The sequence below is a fragment of the Mustelus asterias genome, unplaced genomic scaffold, assembly GCF_964213995.1.
Source record: "Mustelus asterias unplaced genomic scaffold, sMusAst1.hap1.1 HAP1_SCAFFOLD_176, whole genome shotgun sequence".
Lineage (NCBI taxonomy): Eukaryota > Metazoa > Chordata > Chondrichthyes > Carcharhiniformes > Triakidae > Mustelus > Mustelus asterias.
The window spans coordinates 86,023-105,549 of NW_027590178.1; the positions used below are offsets into that span (position 1 = coordinate 86,023).

Below are 19,527 nucleotides of genomic sequence, written 5' to 3' on the forward strand. Positions count from 1 at the left end.
GCAGTAATTTAGATGCTGCAGCAGTGTTTACACAGACAAGGCCTGGATTGTAATAACAGATCTTTCTCTGAAACATTGAATCATCCAATTGCTGCAGTGCAGGAGGAGGCCATTTGGTCCATCCAGTCTGTACCGCCCACAATCCCACCCAGACCCTCTCCCCGTGTTGACCCTGCTAATCCCCCCTGACACTGAGCAGCAACTGAGCCTGGCCAGTGCCCCCCCGTGCTGCTGATGTTTGGAGAGTGTGAGGAAAGGGCCGCAGACACGGGGAGAATGTGCAGACTCCACACAGACAGTGAGCCAAGGCCGGGAATTGAAGCCGGCTCCCTGGCGCTGTGAGACCGCAGCACCAACCACTGAGCCACCGCGCCGCCCACAATGTAACTGACCGTCCCCCGCTCTGTTAATATGATACAAAGACGGGCTGTATTTACACAGGAAACCGACATTTTAATCCTCAAGCTGAATGTTGTTGGAGTTGAAACTTTTTCTGGGCCGTTAATTCCTCAAACCCGGAAATACCCGGACACGCAGTGAACAAACCGCAGTGCGCCTGCGCGCAGTCGGAAGCGGGCCGCACCCTCCCGGAGTGCAGTTCGCGCAGGCGCACTCGGGGCAGCGAGGGCTGGATTCCGGCTCGCGGATTGGTCAGCTCCCGGTCACGTGCTGCGAGCGGGCAGTGACTTCAGACCCCCCCCTCTCCAGCCGCGCGCAGAAACCGTTAACGGCCGCGCCACGTGACCGCGAGCCGCTCTCACTGAGTGGGCGGGACCTCACCGCACCCTCATTCCCCATTGGTGCGTTCTGCTGTCCGTCAAATGAACACAGCCAATAGGAAGCCGCTCCAGCGGAATGATTGACAGCCAGTGCGCGGGCGCACTCGGGCAGCTTGTGATGAAGCAGCGACTCGCTGCCACTGGGGACAATCCCAGTCAGCGAGAGTCGGCGCCGCTGAAGTGGAGACTTTTTCTCTTATTTAATTCCTTACCGTGACTCAAAGATTCGGTGTGAAGCCGCTGGGAAAGCCCCGCACACGCAGTGAGAAACGGCGCGGCGCCTGAACTCCGCACTCGAGGCGGCGGCGGGCTGATTGTCCCGCTCGCCGATTGGCCAGATCCAGGTCACGTGCTGTGCGTCGGCAGTGACGTCAGAACGCCCCCTCCAGCCGCGCGCGGAAACCGTTTAACGGCCGCTTCCAGCCACGTCACTGAGGGGGCGGCACCTCATTGCGTCATCATTCAGATTTACATACAGCATGGAAACAGGCCCTTCAGCCCAACTTGTCCAGGCTGCCCCTGTTTTTAAACCCCTAAACTCGTCCCAATTGCCCACATTTGGCCCATATCCCTCTAGACCCATCTAACTAAATGCTTTTTGAAAGACAAAATTGTCCCCACCTCTACTACTCCCTCTGGCAGCTCGTTCCAGACACTCACCACCCTCTGTGTGAAATAATTGCCCCTCTCACCTTCGACCTCTGCCCTCTAAGGTTTAGACTCCCCGACCTTTGGGAAAAGACATGAACTATCCAGCTGATCTGTGCCCCTCATTATTTGATAGACCTCGATAAGATCACCCCTCAGCCTCCTACGGTCCAAAGGAAACAAGTCCCAGTCTATCCAACTCCTCCTTAGAACTCAATCCATCAAGTCTCGGTCGCATCCTAATAAATCTTTTCTGTACCTTTCTAGTTTAATAATATCCTTTCTATAATAGGGTGACCAGAACTGTACACAGTATTCCAAGTGGGGCCTTACCAATGTCTTGTACAACTTCAACAAGACGTCCCAACTCCTGTATTCAATGTTCTGACCGATGAAACCAGGCATGGGGAATGCATTCTTCACTCTGTCCACCTGTGACTCCACTTTCAAGGAGCCACGAACCCGTACCCGAGATCTCTTTGTTCTGTAACTCTCCCCAACGCCCCACCATTAACTGAGTAAGTCCTGCCCTGAATCAATCTACCAAAATGCATGACCTCGCATTTGTCCAAATTAAACTCCATCTGCCATTCGTCAGCCCACTGGCCCAATTGATCAAGATCCCATTGCAATCCGAGATAACCTTCTTCACTGTCCACTATGCCACCAATCTTGGTGTCATCTGCAAACTTACCAACCATGCCTCCTATATTCTCATCCAAATCATTAATATAAATGACAAATAACAGTGGACCCAGCACTGATCCCAGAGGACACCGCTGGTCACAGGCCTCCAGTTTGAAAAACAACCCTGGACAACCATCCACTGGCTTCTGTCATCAAGCCAATTTTGTATCCATTTAACTACCTCACCCTGGGGCCCATGATGTCGGTTGTGCAACAACCTGCCATGTGGTACCTTGTCAAAAGCCTCATTGATTCACTGCACAATCCATCACTGCACCCTCATTCTCCATTGGTGCATTCTGCTGTCCATCAGCTGAGCACAGCCAATAGGAAGCCGCTCCAGCAGAATGATTGACAGCCAGTGTGGGTGGAGTCGGGCAGATTGTGATGAAGCAGCGACTCGCTGTGGATTCGCTGTCATTGAGGACAATCCCAGCCAGCAAGAGGCAGCAAGGGCGGCACCTTCCGTCCCCAAGCGCAGCATTCGCACCATCCCACTTTCTCTTCCATTTGGGCAGCACCACAAACAGCTTCTTGTTGTTCTTCCATTGGCAGCACCCCCGGGTGCTCCCGTTCCAGCACCTTTCCTCTTAATGATGGGGGAATGAGGCTCTCATAGCCCAGAATAAACATCCAGCAACATCGACAACTCCCAGCTTCCGCACACTTATCACCGTAACTCCGGGTGCTTTCTACTCATCCTCCCTCTCTGGACAAGTTGCACTCCCTGCCTCATAACCGGATCATTCCGGGTGACTTTCTGCACCTGGTTAGCGGAACTTTATCTACTTGTCTGAAATATATTATCAAAGTACACCTGCAAATCGAGATACGGAGACCTCATAATTGATCCGAGCCCTCATAATTGACAAGGGACACATCAAATCGAGGGGAGGCGGGAGAGCAAATTGCTCAGGGAGGGAGCAAACAGAGTGAGCAAATTGTTCAGGGAAGGAGGAGAGAGGAAGAGAGAGAGCAAGTGGTTCAAGGAGGAGGGAGAGGAAGAGAGAGAGAGAGAGGGAGGGCGCAACTGGTTCAGGGAAGGAGGAGGGAGATATAGAGGGAGAGAGAGGAAGAGATAGAATGAGAATTCAGGGAAGTGGAGAGACATATACTCAGGATGGTGCGGCACGGTAGCACAGTGGTTACCACTGCTGCTTCACAGCTCCAGGGACCTGGGTTCGATTCCCGGCTTGGGGCACTGTCTGTGTGGAGTTTGCACATTCTCTTCGTGTCTGCGTGGGTTTCCTCTGGGTGCTCCAGTTTCCTCCCACAGTCCAAAGATGTGCGGGTTAGGTTGATTGGACATGCTAAAATTGACCCTTAGTGTCCTGAGATGCGTAGGTTAGAGGGATTAGCGGGTAAATGTGTAGGGATATGGGAGTCGGGCCTGGGTGGGATTGTGGTCGGCGCAGACTTGATGGGCCGAATGGCCTGTTTCTGCACTGTAGGGTTTCTATGATTGATGATCTGTTTTCAGACTGGAATCACCCAGATATACTCAGTATTGATGCTGTTTATTCAGACTAGAATCACCCAGATATACTCAGTGTTGATGGTCTGTATTCAGACTAGAATCTCCCAGATATTCTCAGTGTTATAATGCTGTTTATTCAGACTAGAATCTCCCAGATATTCTCAGTGTTATAATGCTGTTTATTCAGACTAGAATCTCCCAGATATTCTCAGTGTTATAATGCTGTTTATTCAGACTAGAATCTCCCAGATATTCTCAGTGTTATAATGCTGTTTATTCAGACTAGAATCTCCCAGATATTCTCAGTGTTGATGGTCTGTATTCAGACTAGAATCTCCCAGATATTCTCAGTATTGATGCTGTTTATTCAGACTAGAATCTCCCAGATATTCTCAGTATTGATGCTGTTTATTCAGACTAGAATCTCCCAGATATTCTCAGTGTTATAATGCTGTTTATTCAGACTAGAATCTCCCAGATATTCTCAGTGTTATAATGCTGTTTATTCAGACTAGAATCTCCCAGATATTCTCAGTATTTGATAGTCTGTATTCAGACCATCAATACTGAGTATATACTGGAATCACCCAGATTTTCAGTGCTGAGGCTGTTTCTTTTCAAACACTTTCTCACCGTTATTCAGTCACCATTTCCTCTCGCGCACGCTCAGACGGCATGCTGATGCATGCGTGTTGAGTGGTCCCGCGCCCTGTTTCCAGTTTGATTCAGCATAGGCGCATTGCCGGTCATGACTGTCCCTGCGCAGGCGAGAAGCCCAAGGGAGGAATTACGCTGCCCCCCTCCTCGTGTAGCCAGATGTCAATCAACTGTCCCTCGCCAATAGAGAGCTCAGCCTCATTGTGGTCACTGATTGATAGAAAGAAACCCAGTAAGTTTGATGTATTACTGTCGCATGTATGAGCACACAGTGAAAAGTATTGTTTCTTGCACAAGGTACAGACAAAGCATACCATTCATAGAGAAGGAAACGAGAGAGTTCAGAATGTGATGTGACAGTGATAGCTATTTTAGAGAAAGGGGAGGAGATGGAATAGTAGAGGGACAGACAGAGAGAGAGAGAGCAAATGGTTCAACAACAGAGAGCAACTGGTTCAGGGAGGTGAGGGAGAACAAAATGGTTCAGGGAGGGAGGAGAGAGAGAGAGAGCAAATGCTTCAGGTAGGGAGGAGAAAGAGCAAATGAAAATTCATCCAAGATGGTGCGACAGACTCCTTGCGAGCTGTGCGCAGCCTGCACTCTAATTCTACCTCTCACTCTATGGTTCTAAAACTCTATTCGAACTCTTTTAAACTCTCCAGACTTTTGAATGAACCTACATTGTATGAAGTTGATTTTTCTCTGCACCCTAACTCTGACTATAACACCCAACTCTCTACTTTCCTTCTCTGTGTATGGTATGCTTTGTCAGTATAGCACGCAAGAAATAATACTTCTCACTGTATACTAATACATGTGACAATAATCAATCAAATGGCTCAGGGAGGGAGGAGAGGGGGCAAATCGGGTGGCACAGTGGTTAGCACTACTGCCTCACTGCGCCAGGGACCCGGGTTCGATTCCTGGCTTGGGTGACTGTCCGTGAGGGGTCCACACTTTCTCCCATGTCTGTGTGGGTTTACTCGGGATGCTCCAGTTTCCTACCCTGGTCCGAAAGACATGATGGTCCAGTGCATTGGCCATGCTAAATTCTCCCTCAGTGTAGCCGCACAGGCACTGGAGTGTGGCAACTCAGGGATTTTCACAGTAACTTCATTGCAGTGTTAATGTAAGCCTACTTGTGACACTAATAAATCAACTTTAAACAGACGTGGGCCATTCAGAAGTGTTCTGGAATTCAACATGATCACAGCATTACGATCCCACTTGATATTAACATCTGATAAGTCACGTCCAAAGATGGAACACGGCTTCACATATTTGAATAACATTTTGGCGAATGGGCAAGAGCTGGAGGCCAAGGTCTCCGCTCGCCTGAATAGCTGGACAGGACTGCTCTGAGTGCGAGTTCTCATCATAAACCAGCTGATTGCCTCCATGCTGTGGTACCGGCTGGTCACTTCCACCCCTCCCCACCTTTGTCATAAACATCCAGAGAACACTCGTAGAGTTCTTCTGGGAGAAAAGACCGCACTGGGTCACTGCTGTGGTTCGGAGTCTCCTGCTGAGGGAGGGCGATCAGGCACTGGTGACCTTCCACCTTCAGACCCTGCAGGGGTACCTCCTCGTTGAATCCCCTCCTCAATGGTGTGCCCTGGCGATGTACGTCTTCCGCCAGGTGTGAAATTACTCTCCCTCCTTCTGAAAGTCTGGGTCATGGTCACCTCGAGGTACATCTCTCCCCTGTCTGGAGTAGCAGCTGTCGTTCGGAAGCCGCTGCTGTGGAATCTGCTCCTCCACCAATACCATTTCAGTTGGCTGGCAGAGAGGAAGGCTGTGACTGCTGTGTGACAGGGTCAGGGACGTGCTGGTGGTGGAGTGGACTGGATGACACCCCACGAGCTTGCTGAGGATGTGGTGGAGGACTTTCAGCTCATGGCCAATGGAATCTATGACCTGAGAACAGTCGTGCTCGGACACGACGTCACACGTGGTCTTGAGGAGGTACAGCTGCGTGATGGGATCCCGTCTAAACGTACCTGCTCGGGCGGAACTTCACATTGACCCGAAACCCAGACCTCACTTCCTGGATCTGGCACCCCATAGTTTGAGCTGCCTTGCAGTAATACCCTCCATGCCTTTTGCGTCAGCACAAAGGGTTTCCTGTCTGGGCTGCTGCTGCACACCTTCCACTACTGTATCCTCACCCATCACCCGCACACGCCTTGGTTCGCCTTGCTGCTGTCTGGCGGTGGAGGTTCCCACTGGAGGTCCCCCTCTGAAGGGATCCTCTTCCAATACATTGGGGACCTGGGGTGGAAGCTGGTGCACGCAGCGATACCACGCAACCGTAAGTTGTACCGATTCACTGGCTCACAAGAAACCTGCCCTTCTTGGGATCTTGTGGAGTCCGTGGGCCACGTCTACATTCAGTGTCTTCGGCTGCACTCCCTTTTGGTTCCCCCAAATAACTTTCATTGATGTTCTGTTTGCACTTCAGTCCCACGCTCCTGATCTACGGGCACCTGGTACGGAGGGGTAGGGGTGAGGAAGGCAGAGGACCTCCCTGTGAACCTGCTCCTGGGCCTGGCTAGATTGGCCATAATTAGGCCCAGGCAGACGGCAACCAAAATGATCGTCCCACACGACTGTCTTCCCCTCTACTGCAGCTCCATACGTGGCAGGGTGTCCCTGGAGAGGGAGCATGCTTAGTCCACAAGCACCATTGAGGCCCGGCAGGGGCTGGCGTCCATTATCGATCCCTTTAATCACGTGCTGATTTGATATTTTAAGTTTCCTTTACACTTTGCTTTATTTTGCTGAGGGCAGTTCCTGACTTTTTTAAGGGGCCACTGCTTTTATTTTGTCCCTCAGTTTATCTGATTTATTTGGTTTGCCAATAGGATGAGTTCACCTGTGGGCTTGTTGGAAGGAAATTGGGAGCACAAGCAATTCACACCAATGGTTTCTGTCCCTGGCTGTTACTCAGGGCCACCCAACTGATTTTACACTTTGATCTTCAAGAACTAAGGGTCATCTCTCACGACACTACTAATGCCCTCTCTGATATACACAAATTGCCCCACCACTGGCTCCCTGTTTTTTATCGTTGCTGCTTCCTCACTTCGCATCTCAATTTCTATCTTCCCTGCGTCTGTATCAGTGTGTCTCTCTCCAGCTCACTGTTCTTCCTCCTCTCCCTGACCCCCGTCTGTCTCAGTGTCGGTTCGCCCTGGTCTCTCTCTCCTTTCTGATTAACATATCTCATCGCCTCTGTCTATCTCCAGAATCTGCCTCACACGGACTGATCCCCTCGCCTGGCCCCCCCACCCAGCTGCTTTCTCTCCACCGGTTGGTGTCCACACCTCTGTCTCTGGTACTGAGATCAGTCAGATCGTTACCCTGGCAACACAGGAAATCGCTCAGCAAAAATAACTGAAAACGGAAATAACAAAACCACCATCACACACCCTGTTGGAGAGCAATCAAAGTAAAGGAGACAAAATGGTTACCCGGCACACAAAATGGACTCTGGGAAAAGACATTAAGAGGCACTGACTTTGGGCACAGACATTACATAAAGAGTTAAAACCTTTAGTGTTTAAATTACTGCAGGAAACAGGTCAGACCTTGAGGCACCTTAAACTCGAGATAAAAGCAGACCCAGAACAATGAGTTTGATGACGAGATCAGCCACTGATGAGGGACATAAATGCATAAATGTATATAACAAGATCAGCCATTGATGGAAGACATAACTGCATATATGTATCTACTCTATGTATAACCATGTGTTAACTGTCGATGTCCGTACCTGTCTACTCAACTTGTAACGATGTGCTAACGGCTAATGTCCACACTGTCTATTATCTAACAATGTATAAAAGATGCTCAGCTACCATTGTGTAGTTGAGAAGGTGAGTGCCTGTACTGTGGAGTGCCAGCGCTTCTCCCAAAGCTTTGTCTGAATAAAACTGTTTGTTGAACCTCCAAGTCTGACTCCGAAGTGGCGAATTTCCCATCCCACACCCTCAGTTCAGTTCAGAGGAAGATTAACCCAGAACAGTCAACCAGTTCTGTTTAACAATGAAACTGCAATTCCAATATTGCGTGTTTTACGGACCAAAACGTGACGCTGTCGGGGGCTTGTGAAATTCAGGCGCGGTGTTTCACGAGACACAAACTGCTCCAACTCCATGGTACATCACACAGCCTTACACTGGATAATTGTGCTTGGTGCTCACACACTCCACATCTCACTCAGCATTTCCAACCTCACTTTATCATCTTTTTGTACTTGCTACAGGACCAGAGTAAATGGAACTTCCTCTTACCTTCCTCTCCAGAAAATATATGGCAGCTGTTTGAATGTGAAGGGTTCTCTCTGGCTGGCGCTCTCACAATACTGTGCTGGTTCACCTCTTATAGTTCTTCAGGCCACAATCCCTGCTGAATTGTAACTGTGGATATTCACAATTAATCCAGCGCTCCCCCGGAGATCTGATTATGCCAAGAGAGAGAAAGAGTGTCAAATAGAGCCAGTGTGAATCAAAATGACAATTTAGCCACATACCCGACATCAAAAGATGCTGAAGGGGAAGCAGGAGTGTTGGAAATGTTTCAATTACAATATTATCATTCGATATATTAACCAAGTTCACAAACTATCTGATCTCATAGACTCCATCCTCCCCGGGTTACACACTGTCTGATCTCACTGACTCCATCCTCCCCGGGTTACACACTGTCTGATCTCACTGACTCCATCCTCCCCGGGTTACACACTGTCTGATCTCACTGACTCCATCCTCCCCGGGTTACACACTGTCTGATCTCACTGACTCCATCCTCCCCGGGTTACACACTGTCTGATCTCACTGACTCCATCCTCCCCGGGATTAAACTAGAAAGGGTGCAGAAAAGATTTACAAGGATGCTGCCGGGACTTGATGGATTGAGTTATAAGGAGAAGCTGAATAGACTGGGACTTTTTTCTCTGGAGCGTAGGAGGCTGAAGGGTGACCTTATAGAGGTCTATAAAATAATGAGGGGAATAGACAAGGTAGATAGTCAATATCTTTTCCCAAGGGTAGGGGAGTCGAAAACTAGAGGGCATAGGTTGAAGGTGAGAGGGGAGAGATACAAAAGTGTCCAGAGGGGCAATTTTTTCACAGAGGGTGGTGTGTGTCTGGAACAAGCTGCCAGAGGTCGTGGTGGAAGCGGGTACAATTTTATCTTTTAAAAAGCATTTAGATAGTTACATGGGAACAATGGGTGTAGAGGGACATGGGCCAAATGCGGGCAATTGGGATTAGCTTAGGAGTTTAAAACAAAAAGGACGGCATGGACAAGTTGGGCCGAAGGGCCTGTTTCCATGCTGTAAACCTCTATGACTATGGGAATAGATAAGATAGAAGCAGGGAAGTTGGTTCCACCGGTAGGTGAAACTAGAACTAGGGGGCATGGCCTGAAAATAAGGGGTGCAGATTTAGGACTGAGTTGAGGAGGAACTTCTTCACACAAAGCGTTGTGAATCTGTGGAATTCCCTGCCCGGTGAAGCAGTTGAGGCTGCCTTATTGAATGATTTTAAGGCAAGGATAGATAAATTTGGAGGCCATTTGGTCCATCCAGTCTGCACCGCCCACAATCCCACCCAGACCCTATCCCCGTGTTTACCCTGCTAATCCCCCTGACACCGAGGAGCAATTTAGCATGGCCAACGCACCTATCCTGCTCATCTCTGGAGAGTCGGAGGAAATCCCCGCAGACACGGGGAGAATGTGCAGACTCCCCACAGACAGTGAGCCAAGGCCGGCAAAGTCAGCGAGGTGAAAGTTGTGCAGTAGAAGCCCAGACAGGGCAAAAGGGAGGGGAGGGGATTTCCATGAGACACAAACATTGTGGGTTCCAGTTCTCTCTGTCTATAGAGTTTGGGATTTGGGGCTGCTGTGGCAATACACGTGTTGCACTGTGAATGTGCACATATCCTCGTATTCAATCAACCTCTGTCAGTTTCCTTGCATTTGTTGATTTACAGCCGCACAAAGCAATTTAGTTTCATGTGGTGCAAATGCTCAGACAGGGCCCAGACTGAAATAATGGAGAGAGATCTGGTGCTGTGTTTACTCAGACAAGCGCTTGATTGCAGTAATTTAGATGCTGCAGCAGTGTTTACACAGACACGGCCTGGATTGTAATAACAGATCTTTCTCTGAAACATTGAATCATCCAATTGCTGCAGTGCAGGAGGAGGCCATTTGGTCCATCCAGTCTGTACCGCCCACAATCCCACCCAGACCCTCTCCCCGTGTTGACCCTGCTAATCCCCCTGACACTGAGCAGCAACTGAGCCTGGCCAGTGCCCCCTGTGCTGCTGATGTTTGGAGAGTGTGAGGAAAGGGCCGCAGACACGGGGAGAATGTGCAGACTCCACACAGACAGTGAGCCAAGGCCGGGAATTGAAGCCGGCTCCCTGGCGCTGTGAGACCGCAGCACCAACCACTGAGCCACCGCGCCGCCCACAATGTAACTGACCGTCCCCCGCTCTGTTAATATGATACAAAGACGGGCTGTATTTACACAGGAAACCGACATTTTAATCCTCAAGCTGAATGTTGTTGGAGTTGAAACTTTTTCTGGGCCGTTAATTCCTCAAACCCGGAAATACCCGGACACGCAGTGAACAAACCGCAGTGCGCCTGCGCGCAGTCGGAAGCGGGCCGCACCCTCCCGGAGTGAAGTTCGCGCAAGCGCACTCAGGGCGGCGAGGGCTGGTTTCCGGCTCGCGGATTGGTCAGCTCCCGGTCACGTGCTGCGAGCGGGCAGTGACTTCAGACCCCCCCTCTCCAGCCGCGCGCAGAAACCGTTAACGGCCGCGCCACGTGACCGCGAGCCGCTCTCACTGAGTGGGCGGGACCTCACCGCACCCTCATTCCCCATTGGTGCGTTCTGCTGTCCGTCAAATGAACACAGCCAATAGGAAGCCGCTCCAGCAGAATGATTGGCAGCCAGTGCGGGGCGCACTCGGGCAGCTTGTGATGAAGCAGCGACTCGCTGCCACTGGGGACAATCCCAGTCAGCGAGAGTCGGCGCCGCTGAAGTGGAGACTTTTTCTCTTATTTAATTCCTTACCGTGACTCAAAGATTCGGTGTGAAGCCGCTGGGAAAGCCCCGCACACGCAGTGAGAAACGGCGCGGCGCCTGAACTCCGCACTCGAGGCGGCGGCGGGCAGATTGTCCCGCTCGCCGATTGGCCAGATCCAGGTCACGTGCTGTGCGTCGGCAGTGACGTCAGAACGCCCCCTCCAGCCGCGCGCGGAAACCGTTTAACGGCCGCTTCCAGCCACGTCACTGAGGGGGCGGCACCTCATTGCGTCATCATTCAGATTTACATACAGCATGGAAACAGGCCCTTCAGCCCAACTTGTCCAGGCTGCCCCTGTTTTTAAACCCCTAAACTCGTCCCAATTGCCCACATTTGGCCCATATCCCTCTAGACCCATCTAACTAAATGCTTTTTGAAAGACAAAATTGTTCCCACCTCTACTACTCCCTCTGGCAGCTCGTTCCAGACACTCACCACCCTCTGTGAGAAATAATTGCCCCTCTCACCTTCGACCTCTGCCCTCTAAGGTTTAGACTCCCCGACCTTTGGGAAAAGACATGAACTGTCCAGCTGATCTGTGCACTCATTATTTTGTAGACCTCGATAAGATCACCCCTCAGCCTCCTACGCTCCAAAGGAAACAAGTCCCAGTCTATCCAACTCCTCCTTAGAACTCAATCCATCAAGTCCCGGGAGCATCCCAGTAAATCTTTTCTGTACTCATTCTAGTTTAATAATATCCTTTCTATAATAGGGTGACCAGAACTGTACACGGTATTCCAAGTGTGGCCTTACCAACGTCTTGTACAACTTCAACAAGACGTCCCAACTCCTGTATTCAATGTTCTGACCAATGAAACCAAGCATGCCGAATGCCTTCTTCACCACTCTGTCCACCTGTGACTCCACTTTCAAGGAGCCATGAACCCGTACCCGAGATCTCTTTGTTCTGTAACTCTCCCCAACACCCTACCATTAACTGAGTAAGTCCTGCCCTGAATCAATCTACCAAAATGCATCACCTCGCATTTGTCCAAATTAAACTCCATCTGCCATTCGTCAGCCCACTGGCCCAATTGATCAAGATCCCATTGCAACCCGAGATAACCTTCTTCACTGTCCACTGTGCAACCAATCTTGGTGTCATCTGCAAACTTACCAACCATGCCTCCTATATTCTCATCCAAATCATTAATATAAATGACAAATAACAGTGGACCCAGCACTGATCCCAGAGGACACCGCTGGTTACAGGCCTCCAGTTTGAAAAACAACCCTGGACAACCATTCACTGGCTTCTGTCATCAAGCCAATTTTGTGTCCATTTAACTACCTCACCCTGGGTCCCATGATGTAGGTTGTGCAACAACCTGCCATGTGGTACCTTGTCAAAAGCCTCATTGATTCACTGCACAATCCATCACTGCACCCTCATTCTCCATTGGTGCATTCTGCTGTCCATCAGCTGAGCACAGCCAATAGGAAGCCGCTCCAGCAGAATGATTGACAGCCAGTGTGGGTGGAGTCGGGCAGATTGTGATGAAGCAGCGACTCGCTGTGGATTCGCTGTCATTGAGGACAATCCCAGCCAGCAAGAGGCAGCAAGGGCGGCACCTTCCGTCCCCAAGCGCAGCATTCGCACCATCCCACTTTCTCTTCCATTTGGGCAGCACCACAAACAGCTTCTTGTTGTCTCTTCCATTGGCAGCACCCCCGGGTGCTCTTGGTGCTCCCGTTCCAGCACCTTTCCTCTTAATGATGGGGGAATGAGGCTCTCATAGCCCAGAATAAACATCCAGCAACATCGACAACTCCCAGCTTCCACACACTTATCACCGTAACTCCGGGTGCTTTCTACTCATCCTCCCTCTCTGGACAAGTTGCACTCCCTGCCTCATAACCAGATCACTCCGGGTGACTTTCTGCACCTGGTTAGCGGAACTTTATCTACTTGTCTGAAATATATTATCAAAGTACACCTGCAAATCGAGATACGGAGACCTCATAATTGACAAGGGACACATCAAATCGAGGGGAGGCGGGAGAGCAAATTGCTCAGGGAGGGAGCAAACAGAGTGAGCAAATTGTTCAGGGAAGGAGGAGGGAGATATAGAGGGAGAGAGAGGAAGAGATAGAATGAGAATTCAGGGAAGTGGAGAGACATATACTCAGGATGGGGCGGCACGGTAGCACAGTGGTTAGCACTGCTGCTTCACAGCTCCAGGGACCTGGGTTCGATTCCCGGGTCACTGTCTGTGTGGAGTTTGCACATTCTCCTCATGTCTGTGTGGGTTTCCTCCGGGTGCTCCGGTTTCCTCCCACAGTCCAAAGATGTGCGGGTTAGGTTGATTGGCCATGCTAAAATTGACCCTTAGTGTCCTGAGATGCGTAGGTTAGAGGGATTAGTGGGTAAATGTGTAGGGATATGGGAGTAAGGCCTGGGTAGGAGTAAGGCCTGGGTGGGATTGTGGTCGGTGCAGACTTGATGGGCCGAATGGCCTGTTTCTGCACTGTAGGGTTTCTATGATTGATGATCTGTTTTCAGACTAGAATCTCCCAGATATACTCAGTATTAATGCTGTGTATTCAGACTAGAATCTCCCAGATATTCTCAGTGTTATAATGCTGTTTATTCAGACTAGAATCTCCCAGATATTCTCAGTGTTATAATGCTGTTTATTCAGACTAGAATCTCCCAGATATTCTCAGGATTGATAGTCTGTATTCAGACCATCAATACTGAGTATATACTGGAATCACCCAGATTTTCAGTGCTGAGGCTGTTTCTTTTCAAACACTTTCTCACCGTTATTCGGTCACCATTTCCTCTCGCGCACGCTCAGACGGCATGCTGATGCATGCGTGTTGAGTGGTCCCGCGCCCTGTTTCCAGTTTGATTCAGCATAGGCGCATTGCCGGTCATGACTGTCCCTGCGCAGGCGAGAAGCCCAAGGGAGGAATTACGCTGCCCCCCTCCTCGTGTAGCCAGATGTCAATCAACTGTCCCTCGCCAATAGAGAGCTCAGCCTCATTGTGGTCACTGATTGATAGAAAGAAACCCAGTAAGTTTGATGTATTACTGTCGCATGTATGAGCACACAGTGAAAAGTATTGTTTCTTGCACAAGGTACAGACAAAGCATACCATTCATAGAGAAGGAAACGAGAGAGTTCAGAATGTCATGTGACAGTGATAGCTATTTTAGAGAAAGGGGAGGAGATGGAATAGTAGAGGGACAGACAGAGAGAGAGAGAGCAAATGGTTCAACAACAGAGAGCAACTGGTTCAGGGAGGTGAGGGAGAACAAAATGGTTCAGGGAGGGAGGAGAGAGAGAGAGAGCAAATGCTTCAGGTAGGGAGGAGAGAGAGCAAATGAAAATTCATCCAAGATGGTGCGACAGACTCCTTGCGAGCTGTGCGCAGCCTGCACTCTAATTCTACCTCTCACTCTCACTCTATGGTTCTAAAACTCTATTCGAACTCTTTTAAACTCTCCAGACTTTTGAATGAACCTACATTGTATGAAGTTGATTTTTCTCTGCACCCTAACTCTGACTATAACACCCAACTCTCTACTTTCCTTCTCTGTGTATGGTATGCTTTGTCAGTATAGCACGCAAGAAATAATACTTCTCACTGTATACTAATACATGTGACAATAATCAATCAAATGGCTCAGGGAGGGAGGAGAGGGGGCAAATCGGGTGGCACAGTGGTTAGCACTACTGCCTCACTGCGCCAGGGACCCGGGTTCGATTCCTGGCTTGGGTGACTGTCCGTGAGGGGTCCACACTTTCTCCCATGTCTGTGTGGGTTTACTCGGGATGCTCCAGTTTCCTACCCTGGTCCGAAAGACATGATGGTCCAGTGCATTGGCCATGCTAAATTCTCCCTCAGTGTAGCCGCACAGGCACTGGAGTGTGGCAACTCAGGGATTTTCACAGTAACTTCATTGCAGTGTTAATGTAAGCCTACTTGTGACACTAATGAATCAACTTTAAACAGACGTGGGCCATTCAGAAGTGTTCTGGAATTTAACATGATCACAGCATTACGATCCCACTTGATATTAACATCTGATAAGTCACGTCCAAAGATGGAACACGGCTTCACATATTTGAATAACATTTTGGCGAATGGGCAAGAGCTGGAGGCCAAGGTCTCCGCTCGCCTGAATAGCTGGACAGGACTGCTCTGAGTGCGAGTTCTCATCATAAACCAGCTGATTGCCTCCATGCTGTGGTACCGGCTGGTCACTTCCACCCCTCCCCACCTTTGTCATAAACATCCAGAGAACACTCGTAGAGTTCTTCTGGGAGAAAAGACCGCACTGGGTCACTGCTGTGGTTCGGAGTCTCCTGCTGAGGGAGGGCGATCAGGCACTGGTGACCTTCCACCTTCAGACCCTGCAGGGGTACCTCCTCGTTGAATCCCCTCCTCAATGGTGTGCCCTGGCGATGTACGTCTTCCGCCAGGTGTGAAATTACTCTCCCTCCTTCTGAAAGTCTGGGTCATGGTCACCTCGAGGTACATCTCTCCCCTGTCTGGAGTAGCAGCTGTCGTTCGGAAGTCGCTGCTGTGGAATCTGCTCCTCCACCAATACCATTTCAGTTGGCTGGCAGAGAGGAAGGCTGTGACTGCTGTGTGACAGGGTAAAGGACGTGCTGGTGGTGGAGTGGACTGGATGACACCCCACGAGCTTGCTGAGTATGTGGTGGAGGACTTTCAGCTCATGGCCAATGGAATCTATGACCTGAGAACGGTCGTGCTCGGACACGACGTCACACGTGGTCTTGAGGAGGTACAACTGCGTGATGGGATCCCGTCTAAACGTACCTGCTCGGGCGGAACTTCACATTGACCCGAAACCCAGACCTCACTTCCTGGATCTGGCACCCCATAGTTTGAGCTGCCTTGCAGTAATACCCTCCATGCCTTTTGCCTCAGCACAAAGGGTTTCCTGTCTGGGCTGCTGCTGCACACCTTCCACTACTGTATCCTCACCCATCACCCGCACACGCCTTGGTTCGCCTTGCTGCTGTCTGGCGGCGGAGGTTCCCACTGGAGGTCCCCCTCTGAAGGGATCCTCTTCCAATACATTGGGGACCTGGGGTGGAAGCTGGTGCACGCAGCGATACCACGCAACCGTAAGTTGTACCGATTCACTGGCTCACAAGAAACCTGCCCTTCTTGGGATCTTGTGGAGTCCGTGGGCCACGTCTACATTCAATGTCTTCGGCTGCACTCCCTTTTGGTTCCCCCAAATAACTTTCATTGATGTTCTGTTTGCACTTCAGTCCCACGCTCCTGATCTACGGGCACCTGGTACGGAGGGGTAGGGGTGAGGAAGGCAGAGGACCTCCCTGTGAACCTGCTCCTGGGCCTGGCTAGATTGGCCATAATTAGGCCCAGGCAGACGGCAACCAAAATGATCGTCCCACACGACTGTCTTCCCCTCTACTGCAGCTCCATACGTGGCAGGGTGTCCCTGGAGAGGGAGCATGCTTAGTCCACAAGCACCATTGAGGCCCGGCAGGGGCTGGCGTCCATTATCGATCCCTTTAATCACGTGCTGATTTGATATTTTAAGTTTCCTTTACACTTTGCTTTATTTTGCTGAGGGCAGTTCCTGACTTTTTTAAGGGGCCACTGCTTTTATTTTGTCCCTCAGTTTATCTGATTTATTTGGTTTGCCAATAGGATGAGTTCACCGGTGGGCTTGTTGGAAGGAAATTGGGAGCACAAGCAATTCACACCAATGGTTTCTGTCCCTGGCTGTTACTCAGGGCCACCCAACTGATTTTACACTTTGATCTTCAAGAACTAAGGGTCATCTCTCACGACACTACTAATGCCCTCTCTGATATACACAAATTGCCCCACCACTGGCTCCCTGTTTTTTATCGTTGCTGCTTCCTCACTTCGCATCTCAATTTCTATCTTCCCTGCGTCTGTATCAGTGTGTCTCTCTCCAGCTCACTGTTCTTCCTCCTCTCCCTGACCCCCGTCTGTCTCAGTGTCGGTTCGCCCTGGTCTCTCTCTCCTTTCTGATTAACATATCTCATCGCCTCTGTCTATCTCCAGAATCTGCCTCACACGGACTGATCCCCTCGCCTGGCCCCCCCACCCAGCTGCTTTCTCTCCACCGGTTGGTGTCCACACCTCTGTCTCTGGTACTGAGATCAGTCAGATCGTTACCCTGGCAACACAGGAAATCGCTCAGCAAAAATAACTGAAAACGGAAATAACAAAACCACCATCACACACCCTGTTGGAGAGCAATCAAAGTAAAGGAGACAAAATGGTTACCCGGCACACAAAATGGACTCTGGGAAAAGACATTAAGAGGCACTGACTTTGGGCACAGACATTACATAAAGAGTTAAAACCTTTAGTGTTTAAATTACTGCAGGAAACAGGTCAGACCTTGAGGCACCTTAAACTCGAGATAAAAGCAGACCCAGAACAATGAGTTTGATGACGAGATCAGCCACTGATGAGGGACATAAATGCATAAATGTATATAACAAGATCAGCCATTGATGGAAGACATAACTGCATATATGTATCTACTCTATGTATAACCATGTGTTAACTGTCGATGTCCGTACCTGTCTACTCAACTTGTAACGATGTGCTAACGGCTAATGTCCACACTGTCTATTATCTAACAATGTATAAAAGATGCTCAGCTACCATTGTGTAGTTGAGAAGGTGAGTGCCTGTACTGTGGAGTGCCAGCGCTTCTCCCAAAGCTTTGTCTGAATAAAACTGTTTGTTGAACCTCCAAGTCTGACTCCGAAGTGGCGAATTTCCCATCACACACCCTCAGTTCAGTTCAGAGGAAGATTAACCCAGAACAGTCAACCAGTTCTGTTTAACAATGAAACTGCAATTCCAATATTGCGTGTTTTACGGACCAAAACGTGACGCTGTCGGGGGCTTGTGAAATTCAGGCGCGGTGTTTCACGAGACACAAACTGCTCCAACTTCATGGTACATCACACAGCCTTACACTGGATAATTGTGCTTGGTGCTCACACACTCCACATCTCACTCAGCATTTCCAACCTCACCTTATCATCTTTTTGTACTTGCTACAGGACCAGAGTAAATGGAACTTCCTCTTACCTTCCTCTCCAGAAAATATATGGAAGCTGTTTGAATGTGAAGGGTTCTCTCTGGCTGGCGCTCTCACAATACTGTGCTGGTTCACCTCTTATAGTTCTTCAGGCCACAATCCCTGCTGAATTGTAACTGTGGATATTCACAATTAATCCAGCGCTCCCCCGGAGATCTGATTATGCCAAGAGAGAGAAAGAGAGTCAAATAGAGCCAGTGTGAATCAAAATGACAATTTAGCCACATACCCGACATCAAAAGATGCTGAAGGGGAAGCAGGAGTGTTGGAAATGTTTCAATTACAGTATTACCATTCGACATATTAACGAAGTTCACAAACTATCTGATCTCATAGACTCCATCCTCCCCGGGTTACACACTGTCTGATCTCACTGACTCCATCCTCCCCGGGTTACACACTGTCTGATCTCACTGACTCCATCCTCCCCGGGTTACACACTGTCTGATCTCACTGACTCCATCCCCCCCGGATTACACACTGTCTGATCTCACTGACTCCATCCCCCCCGGATTACAAACTGAATGCTCTCTGAGCAACAATGGCTGCAGCTGTTGGGCAATGAGCACTAACACTCCAGTTACATTTATTATTGTAAACCAGCAACTGAGACACCAGATTCTGGCCCAATGGAGTTATTCAAGAAGATGCTCAGAATTTCACTAACTCAGGATGACAAGTGAAGTGAATCTATGGCAGGTCATCGTCAACTGTCCTTATCGAGGATGACATCTACTCAGGGTAAATGGAGTTAAGATGCAGATTAGGCAACATTTAATTAAATAGAGGAAGAGGCTCAAGGGGCGGAATAATTTCATCCTGTTACTGTATTTAAATGTTGGTTGAATAATGAAGTGTGAAACTTCTGGAGGATTTGCACCTCCCTTTTAATCAGTTGATCTTGGATTGTTTATTTCAGATGGTGCAACATTTTTATTCAGAGAATGATCAGATAATCGGGTTCAAAGGACAAACTTTAGAAACGATAGTTTAGCAAAAACACTTTCAATGTTCCATCCTGTGCCAGTTATAGAATCAGGCCCCTAAACTTACTGATAGTTTTATTCTGGG

General features: G+C 49.5%; 1 protein-coding gene across 5 annotated transcripts in view; it reads right to left on the minus strand.

Moving 5' to 3' along the window:
• The window catches only part of LOC144485237 (NACHT, LRR and PYD domains-containing protein 3-like), an 86,199-nt gene extending 67,517 nt beyond the window's left edge, over positions 1–18,682 (minus strand). The window contains exons 1-3 of one of the 5 annotated variants that reach the window (XM_078203445.1): positions 18,447–18,682; positions 14,122–14,355; positions 8,544–8,709 (exon numbers count right to left, since the gene is read on the minus strand). The gene's annotated coding sequence lies outside the window, so the exon portion shown is untranslated. Of the gene's footprint in view, positions 1–450; positions 520–991; positions 1,545–8,543; positions 8,710–11,341; positions 11,465–14,121; positions 14,356–18,446 lie in introns of those variants that run through there. The other 4 variants (XM_078203442.1, XM_078203443.1, XM_078203444.1 and 1 more) reach the window with 4 other exon arrangements.
• Between the last annotated feature and the right edge of the window lie 845 nt (positions 18,683–19,527).